This window comes from Salvia hispanica, chromosome 4, assembly GCF_029641045.1.
Source record: "Salvia hispanica isolate PSC_SH4W2 chromosome 4, Shi_PSC_v1, whole genome shotgun sequence".
Classification (NCBI taxonomy): domain Eukaryota; kingdom Viridiplantae; phylum Streptophyta; class Magnoliopsida; order Lamiales; family Lamiaceae; genus Salvia; species Salvia hispanica.
In genome coordinates this window covers 47907879-47918085 of record NC_142695.1, presented here as the reverse complement: position 1 = coordinate 47918085, position 10207 = coordinate 47907879, and the positions used below count along the sequence as shown (strand labels likewise).

At 31.8% G+C, this 10207-nt stretch overlaps 1 pseudogene; it reads right to left on the bottom strand.

Moving 5' to 3' along the window:
- Positions 1-1226: 1226 nt before the first annotated feature.
- On the bottom strand, positions 1227-1857 carry LOC148929328 (uncharacterized; annotated as a pseudogene).
- Positions 1858-10207: the final 8350 nt, after the last annotated feature.

Genomic DNA, 10207 nt, shown 5'->3' with positions numbered 1-10207 from the left:
TGTAATACTATTATTTATTTACTCGTTTACTGTACCGTAGGTGCGGTGTTGATGAAAAGACGACTCGGTGATGCTTTTGATTTGAATTTTTCATTGTAGTTGAGGAACACAACCCATGCATCTATGATGTTGATCCTGACGTATGTACGTGGAGCAAGGTTGTGGAAGTCAATCTTGAACATTGTGATCTTGTCGTTTTCATAAACTAGCTCATAACTGATTTCAAATTCATATTTAATGTTAGTTAAAAGAACTGAATAAGAATATAATTATGTAATTCAAAACTTACTATTCACTTTCTTCATGTGTCATCAACCAGTACATTATATCTCTCTCTTCTTTATTCAGTTTTCCTTTCAGATTTACTGCTCTGACATTGTAGGGAGAGCACATTGCTTCAACAATTTTCTTTGTTGTTCTGACCACTTTCTCCTTTTCGACTGAAGGTTCTGGAGAAACCATCTTCTTCCCTTTGTCCTTATTCAAATTTTCTTCTCTCTGTTTTAAAACTTCATCATCTCCTGATTCACCATTTATATCCTCCATGACAGTGGATATTATGTTATCAACTCTGTCAAGCTTTCATTTAAAAAAAATATAAATTGTTATTGACAGAAGAGATATTATTTTACCCATAGTAACTATCATATTATCAGCCAAAAATCTAAAACTGTCAGCCAAAAATCATGCAATACCTTCAGAATATAACATAAAAATGAATTATATTTATCAGCTATGACTATCATTTTATCAGTCAAAAGTATCATTTTATCATCTATGACTATCATTTTATCAGCCAAAAGTATCATTTTATTAGTAAGAAGTATCATTTTATCTGCTGCAAGTATCATTTTGTCATTATATAATTCAGAAGTATCATTTTATCACCTATGACTATCATTTTATCAGCTATGACACGTCTGAAAAGTATCATTTTATCAGCTATGACTATCATTTTATCAGCTATGACACGTCTGAAAAGTATCATTTTATCAGCTATGACTATCATTTTATCAGCCAAAAGTATCATTTTATCAGCTAAAACTATCATTATGAAACAAAAGTATCATTTTATCCGCTTAAACTATCATTTTATGATGCAAAAGTATCAGTTTTCAAATAAAACAGAACCAACAAAAAACATCATTAAACCTAAATCATTTTAACCATATAAACAATCATTTTATGTACTTAAACTATCATTTTTAAAAGTTACCTCATATTCTTCATTCTGAACTTCTTTCTCTGAAACTTTTTCCTTTTTCTTTTCGAGCTGCTTCATCAGCCATTTCCTTTTCACTTTCATTCTGTTTCTCTTGCTCGTTTTGCACCTCATCATCTTTTTCCTTCTCATTAGGACTGTCGTCACATTCAGGTATCAGAGTGAAGGTAGGGAACTCATTCCTATTTTTCAGTATATATGTCCTCTCAGCAGCTTTAGTTAACTCAATCATGATATCAATCCATTCAGGATCATCAGTTTCATCATTGTTTATAGCCTATGTCATTGTATTCTGACTTTCTATAACATGCTGCACACCTTTCTCTCTCAATCCCATCATTTCTCGTTGTATCACAGATTATCTTAAAGCTATTGAGATTCCTGAGTTTATCCGGCGCTGCTTCAAGGACATCAACAATCTTCAACATTGAGGCTTTAACATCCTTTGCAGCTCCCTTCCATTCATTTATGAAATTCTCCCATTCACTTGTTGTCCCCTCTTCATCATGATCATTTCTCTTCAAACCTTCTACATCTTGAGATTCATCATCTTCGTCATCTTCATCATTTTCTTCATGTGGCTTCTTTTTATATCGGTCATACTTATGACCTAGACCAAAAGCTGAATTCTCCATTTCTGCTCTTTGTCTTTCTTTCAACAGTTCGGCAGTCCATCCTTTAACTGTTGGATAACATCTTGGCACCATTTTTTTTTCAAAGACAATCCTGTCCACGTAACAACCCTACATTAAACAAAAACTAAATATTAGTTTTTCTGTAAATAGATTCATAGTATATTCTTACCACTACAAAGATAACTGGCCCGGTAAATATCTTTGCTGTGTTTTTTTTCCACCTCTTTTGTGTTTCATGCAATCTAGATATGACATAGCTACACCAATTGTATTGTTTGATCTTCTCAACATCAGCTATGTAATCTAAAATTTTTGGCCTCATATTCCCATCAGCAGGAGTGTTAATCAAGGCATACTCCATGAGAATCATAAAAGTCCATTTAAACAACTCACCACCTTCTTTGTCTCTCTCCATCTGCTCTACAACATACTTTGGCACCATTTTTTTCTCTCCACCTTTACAGAATCTAGCAATTTCAGTTTTGATGTGGATATTTTTCTGAAATTTGGTTTTATTGATAGGTAAAGATCCAATCGGGAACCCAAGAGTTATGTGAACATCTTCATCATCTAAAAACAGTGATTCCCCATTGTTCAACTCAATTGATGAACTTTTATGGTTAAAGTTGTAGATCAGATAATACCCCAATGCTCTTGGGAAACTTCTTATATTGAAGCTTAGGAGTGCGCCAAATCCAATCCTTCTTCCTGCCAAAGTTGTTGTCTTATTGACTGTAATATCTTCAACAACTTTTTCCTTGCCCTTCTTTGAAGTTGTCTTACCATCAGTTGCATCATCATTCTTTCTTTTCTTCTTATTTTTTATATGTTCTACTTCTTCTGCTAATGTTCTATGTTCATCATCATCAACATCACGAATGTTCTTTCCTAATAAACAAAAGATTCCAGTGTGTTAAACAGTTTATGTAATTATATAAAGTCAAAGTATCATTTTATGTCATGAAACTATCATTTTATAATCTGAAACTATCATTTTATCAAGGGCAATTATCATTTTATCTTCTGAAACTATCATTTTCTAATCTGAAACTATCATTTTATCAAGGGCAATTATCATTTTATCTTTTGAAACTATCATTTTCTAAATTTCAATGAGTTCAAAAAAACAGAGAGGGCATAACTTGTCACTTAAGTAGAACAAAACACTATTCACAAAGTATCATTTTATCATTTTCAGATACTATCATTTTATGCACCCAAAGTATCATTTTATCAAGCAAAAGCACAATTTCTACATTTAAACAGATCATCCAAACACATAGCAACACACACACACACACAAACACAGAGACACACACAACAACACACACAAACACAGCAGCAGTAGCATCAGGACACACACACACACAAACATAAAGTATCATTTTATCCCATGAAACTATCATTTTATAATCTGAAACTATCATTTTATCAAGGGCAATTATCATTTTATCTTCTGAAACTATCATTTTCTAAATTTCAATGAGTTCAAAAAAGCAGAGAGGGCATAACTTGTCACTTAAGTAGAACAAAACACTATTCAGAAACTATCATTTTATGCACCCAAAGTATCATTTTATCAAGCAAAAGCACAATTTCTACATTTAAACAGATCATCCAAACACACACACACACACACACACAGAGCAAAACACACATAAACAAAGCAAAACACATACACAAACACAGAAATACACACAGCAGCAGCACACACAGCAAAATGTAAATCTAAATATATAGATTGTTCTCAATATTGTCATGCATGAACGATATTGTATAACTATAAGAAATATCTACACTAAAAAACTACAGAATCTAAAAAAAATCGAGAAAATCTCCAGCAAAATGATAAATCGAGCAAAATCAAAAGTGAAATAAGTAATAAACTTCATCCAACCTTTCTTCGATGATGCTCGAGCGTTTTCCTTCGACATATTCCAGAATTTTGATGATTTTTCCTTCGATTCGTAGGGTTTGAAATGCGATTCAGAGGGTTTTAGTGTGAGAGAAATTGAATGCAGGGTTTGAGTGTGAGAGAAATTGAATGGAGCGTTTGAGTCCAGTTTTCTTCTTTCCCACCAAATTTTAAAATGAAATGACAATTTTGCCCTTAATATATCCGAAAATGATAGTTTTATTTGATAAAATGATAGTTTTGTTAGATTAAATCTAGACCACATATTTTAAAAATGTGTGGTGGAGATTTAGTTATAGGGTTATCACACAAATTGAGGTTATCATTATAACGCACCCATATATATATATATAGAGTCCCATTATCCACAAATCCACTCTTAAAGACCGAACCACCGAACCCTACCAAATTAGGGCTTTTAGATCTAGTTTTGTATGGATAAGATACAGAAATTTATAAATTGTTTTCGCCTTCATCACGAGCCTATTTTAATTCATCTGAAGGTAAATAAGTCATACTAACATGTTACGAAGATTTAAATTCGTTCCAGAATATATTACTTCATTCTAGTAGGTTTTTACTTCATTCCAGTAGGTTTTTACTTTATTCCAGTACGTAAATGTGGTTTCGCCGTCGCGTGCCGTTCTTTCTCTCTACAATATCTATCACCAACGCCATGACGCTAATATGGTTTAATAAACACATGGAATAATGTAATAAATTATTGGAATGAAGTATGTGTAGAAGCATTTGAAGTCCTACTGGAATGAAGTAAAAATCTTATCCAATGAAGTAATAACGTTTCTGAATGAAGCAATAAACTCACTTGAATAAATTGCATTTTTAAATGTTAATCAAGCAAAAACCCACGTCAATGAATTTGAATGAAGCATATGTTGAATCATTTCAAAACCTACTGGAAGCAAGTAAAAACATGTTGTAATTTCATGGTATTACGTACAGAATGAAGTAATAAACCTATATAATGAAGTAAAATGGGCTTGTAATGAAGCCGAAAAAATTTTCACAGCAGCACATCTCATCAAAAAAACTAGATCTAATGGCCCAGATTTAGTCTCTAGTTCGGTCTTTAAAATTGGTTCGACAATGATCACAACTCTGTATGGGGCATGTTAGGGTGCCACCACCCCTTAAAATAACACCATACCACCATTCCTAGCCAATCATTTGTACACGTGGACGAATAATAAGCTGCCACGTGGCAAAAAAAAATTCTGGAAAAAGACGGTCAGCAATTCGCTGGTCTTTAACCAGCAATATTTCTTGTCCAGCAATATCCGACACACTATACAACAATCTATAGATTGTTGTCTAGTGTTTGTAATATTGATGTGTAACGTTTATAATATTGTTGTATAAGCGGTGTCACGGTGTCATTTTAAGAGGGGTTGTCATTTTAACACAAACATATATATATATATATATATATATATATATATATATGTATAGGGGAGTGATCAAAACAAGTATGTGCTTAAATCAAGAAGTGCAGCCCAAATCTTGGCCCTGGGATTAAATGATCTAATGGTCAATAATTAACCAAAAATACGGAAGGTCATAATTAAGCAGTTTTAGGTCATATTATAAAATTCTGGTTTATGTCATGTTAAGATCATTTTAGGTCATGCTAACAAGCATGACCTAAAAATAAACTAACTATGACCTAAAAATACTCTACGTATGACTGTGTTCTGCGTTTCTGTATTTAATCTAGTTTTCATAGATCAGAACCATATATATATATATATAGGGGTGCACTAGGGTGCCACCATAGATAGGATAACACCATACCACCAATATAGTCCGTTAGATCTCGTTTATGGACACCTAGGATTAAGTTTCGTGAAAAAACACGGGTTTGCAGTGTACTGTATTAGATATTGCAGTCGTGGTAAACTGCAATATTGTTGTGGTAAGACTGCAATATTCAATGAACAGCACTGCAATCTGGTAACGTAAAATTAGAAATTTCCTATTTTACCCCTCCGTGTTTTTACACGTGGCAGCATGACAAGCACACGATTTTCAGATCCAATGGCCTAAAATGGTGGTATGGTGTTACAATAATGAGGGTTGTCATCTTAATACATCCCTATATATATATATATATATAGGTATATATATATATATATATATATATATATATATAGGGTTGTGTTAAAATGACAACACCTCTTAAAGTAACACCATACCACCATTCCTAGCCAATCATTTGTACATGTGGACGAGGTATAAGCTGCCATGTGGCAATCATAAAAATTGCTCAAGGGTAAATTTTCACGGACTGCAATATCCAATACACTAGACTGCAATTTTTCCCGACTGCAATATCCAATACGCTAGACTGCAATCTATAGATTGCAGTCTAGCGTTTATACTATTGCAGTCCAGCATATATAATATTGCAGTCTAGCGTGGTGTCACAGTGTCATTTTAAGAGTGTTGTTATTTTAACGCACCCCTATATATATATATATATATATATATATATATATATATATATATATATAGGGGCGCACTATGGTCCATAAGGCAAATTCTGTCAAAAATCAAAGCAAATCTCAGCCCTTGGATCCTCAGATTAGATGGTTGTGATCATAATATCCGAGATACATTATTACACTAAAAGCGTTACATTATTAACTAGGCTACATTATTAGACTGCACAATCTACATTATTAGACTACAGCGTGTTACATTATTAGTCGAGCTACATTATTAGACTACACAATCTACATTATTAGGTGACACGTGGCATTAATCTAACGGTTACATTACATGATCCAATGGCTGAGATTTGCTTTGATTTTTGACAGAATTTCACTTATGGACCTGATCACATCCCTATATATATATATATATATATGTAGGGTTTTGATCTATGAAAACTAGATTTAAATACAGAAACGCAGAACACAGTCATACGTAGAGTATTTTTAGGTCATAGTTAGTTTATTTTTAGGTCATGCTAACAAAGCATGACCTAAAATGATCTTAACATGACATAAACCCGAATTTTATAATATGATCTGTGTTCTGCTTAATTATGACCTTCCGTATTTTTGGTTAATTATTGACCATTAGATCATCTAATCCTAGGGCCAAGATTTGGGCTGCATTTCTTGATTTAAGCACATACTTATTTTGATCACTCCCCTATATATATATATATATATATATATATATATATATATATATATATATATATATATATATATTTTAATTTTATGAAGATTTGTTAAATTTTTGTAAGTTAAGTTAATATTTTTATTTTGATATCAATAGAATAACAAAGTAGTGAAATGTTTTCTTTGTATAGAGTTTTGCTTTATAATTAAACATGTTGTAATTGTTGGTTTTATTAGGATGTCGTGTTATGGACCAGAAGATTCTTCTGTATTGCATTATCAGCATAGTCACATATCTCGCAAGGCGTGGGCAGGTGAGGAAACAACTCCTTTCAATAGTCGACTCTTTGAGGCGCATTTTTGGGAAATAGATAATCATCACAGACGCGTGACTGATTATGTCTGCAGATTTGGTTTTGGTAGAGTTTATTTATGTGGGAAGTCTCTAGATGTATGCCACATCATATATCCAAACCAATTCCAATTTTTTCACATATCATTGAAACTAGCAGATAATAAGGTATCATTTCATTCAATATAATATATGATTTTGCACGAGAAGGATCATAAGCAACACCCAAACCTGAGACCTAAATAATTTTCTCATTCCAATATAAACTCACAAACACCATCAATCCTGCAAAATAAGTACGATAAAACATCATATACTCTAATCATATACTCTAGATTCAACAAAATTAAATATTCAACAAAGTTCAATACCAAATTTAAAAAATTCAACAATAAATTACCCTAATTCTATAAACAATAATTATATGGAGTAGTTTACAATTTCAATACCAAGTTCAATAGAATGCTTCGATTATATATTTATTTTACAATGGCTAAATATAACTAAATCAATGGCTAAATTCAATGTTTTCTTCTCACACAATGTCAAATCATGAACCTTAAATGTATACCAAACTAAAATATAGCAATAATAATCGAAATTAAGGGTAAAAAATTACCTAACAACACTTAGGAATAAGAGCAGCTAGATGTCGGATTCACTTCGATTTTCGCCGGCTAGAGACGTTGGGATCGAGGGGCGTCGCTGAGAGTGAGAGAGTGAGCGGGGTGGAAGTAAGGTAGAAGCATTCTGGACTGGAACGTAATGAGTTTGCTGCGTGTATAAGGCAGACACGCACGAGCGTGAGGCGTGTTTGAATTAAACACGCGAGAGGAGCTCGCGTCTTTCCCTTCGATGGAATTTTTTTTTTGCGGGTACAAATGGCGGATAAGTGCTCCCTGAAGGTAGTTTCATTGAAAAAAGCCTCTGATCCCTAGCTGAACAACTACGAATTATGAATATATTTAGGTTTTGTTGCAAAAAGAAGAAGGAATGAAGGAAAGAAGACATAAACTAATTCCAGCTGGGGATAAAATCGGAAGGATATATTGTAAACTGATTCTTCAATGAAATCCTACATCAATCTTCATAGAATTCCTTTTTGCATACCACCAAAATCGAGTTGCATCGCCAGAATTCATTCTTTAGAGTTTAGCCTAGCTAATTCATATACAATTATCTTATCCGTAATCAATGTTCTCGATTCGTATTGTGTAATTGGGGAAATAATTTGAAGTTTTTATTGATTAGCAACTTCTTGAGTAATTTACTAACTAGTAGTACTATAATGATAAGCAACTTTAGTCGTTAAATGTCATACTTTGCCATTTTTACATATCATACTTTACTGTTAAATGTCATACATTGCCATTTTTACATATCATACTTTACTTTTACTATATTTAATAAAAAATCTTCATCTTTTACTAATTCATTTCACTCATGATATTATTATAAAACTAATACTAATATAGAAAACGATACTCATATTCCCCTATCTTTTATCGCACATTTATTCACATATCATAAATTGGTGTGTATTCCAAATGAGCAACTAATGACTAGAGGAATTGATGTTGTGTAGTTTGATAGTAGTAAAGATTAAAGAACATTAAGTCGGTCCTATTATTCAAACTTGATCTATAATCATCTAAATTAGGTTCAAAATCATAAAATTGCCACAAATTTATGTTAACTAAAGGTTGACTGATTTTATAATTATGTCTAGATTATCTTTTATCTGTTACTTTAAACGAGACAGTGACTAATTCAGAAAATGTATGCAATAATGGTATGGATTATGGCATGAGAGAATATTTTGACAATGAATTTCAGAACAATATTAAAAATTTATTAAGAATTTCAGCACATTTCTGAATAAATTTTGTAATGCCAAATTAAAGTTGATAGCGTGATGGGCCACTCCTAGGAAATGGACTATTTTTGGATCCACAGAAGTACACGGGCCCACTGGACTCTGCATTATAATTTTATCTCATTTTCCAATTACTATTAAAATTGGTTCGTTTATTACCAAGTCCAATGTTAATGGAGTGTTATAACATATCTAAGATCAACTTACTAGATGAACTCAAAATACTCCTACTAACTAAATATAAATCAAAGTCAAATTTATCGGCCGTGGATTTTGAACATTTAAATTATGTTAATGCAGTAATAATAAGATACTTAATTGTTAGAGATTATATATGCAATATTGTTGTTGAAATGTATCAAATAATACATCATTTTAAAGTGAAAAATGTAAGTGACTTCGAGTAAAATAAATCCGAAATATTTGTGTGTATGAAGAAAATATTTGAAAAGATTCAAAATTGGGAGATAAAGAAGATATAAAATGAATTAAATGATCGATTCTCAAAGAATGTACACAAATGTAGCAATATGCATATGTTTAATGGAATACATGCCTGAATTAAGAATAGTGCTTATCGTTATAAATTTATGAATAATAATGAAAACTTCCGTTTATAATAAACTACATCAAATTTTTTTATATTCACTTCTTTCCCTTTTTCGATCTTGATTTGATGTGTTAGTTGTAAACAACCATGCAAATCTAACACGTCTTTATGCATTAGATTTGTCACGAGCCTCAAATTTCTAGATGATCCAAATCCTAAAAAGATGGAGCAACAAACAAATCTAGCACTGTAGGTATTTCTTACTACTACTTCTTTAAAAAAAATCAAAAAATATTGTGAATTATGTTAGAGGAAGATAAACAAGGATAAACACAAATATAAAATAAATGAATACATAAATTGTTTACTCAATACTACATAGTATATCTATGTTTACAGGTGATGTTACACCGGAGATTTCATTATAACTTTTGGAGGCAACTTGAAATTTCTCAAACTCATTTTAGATTCTTCCTTTATTCTTGAGAAATGGTAGATTATTTTGTTT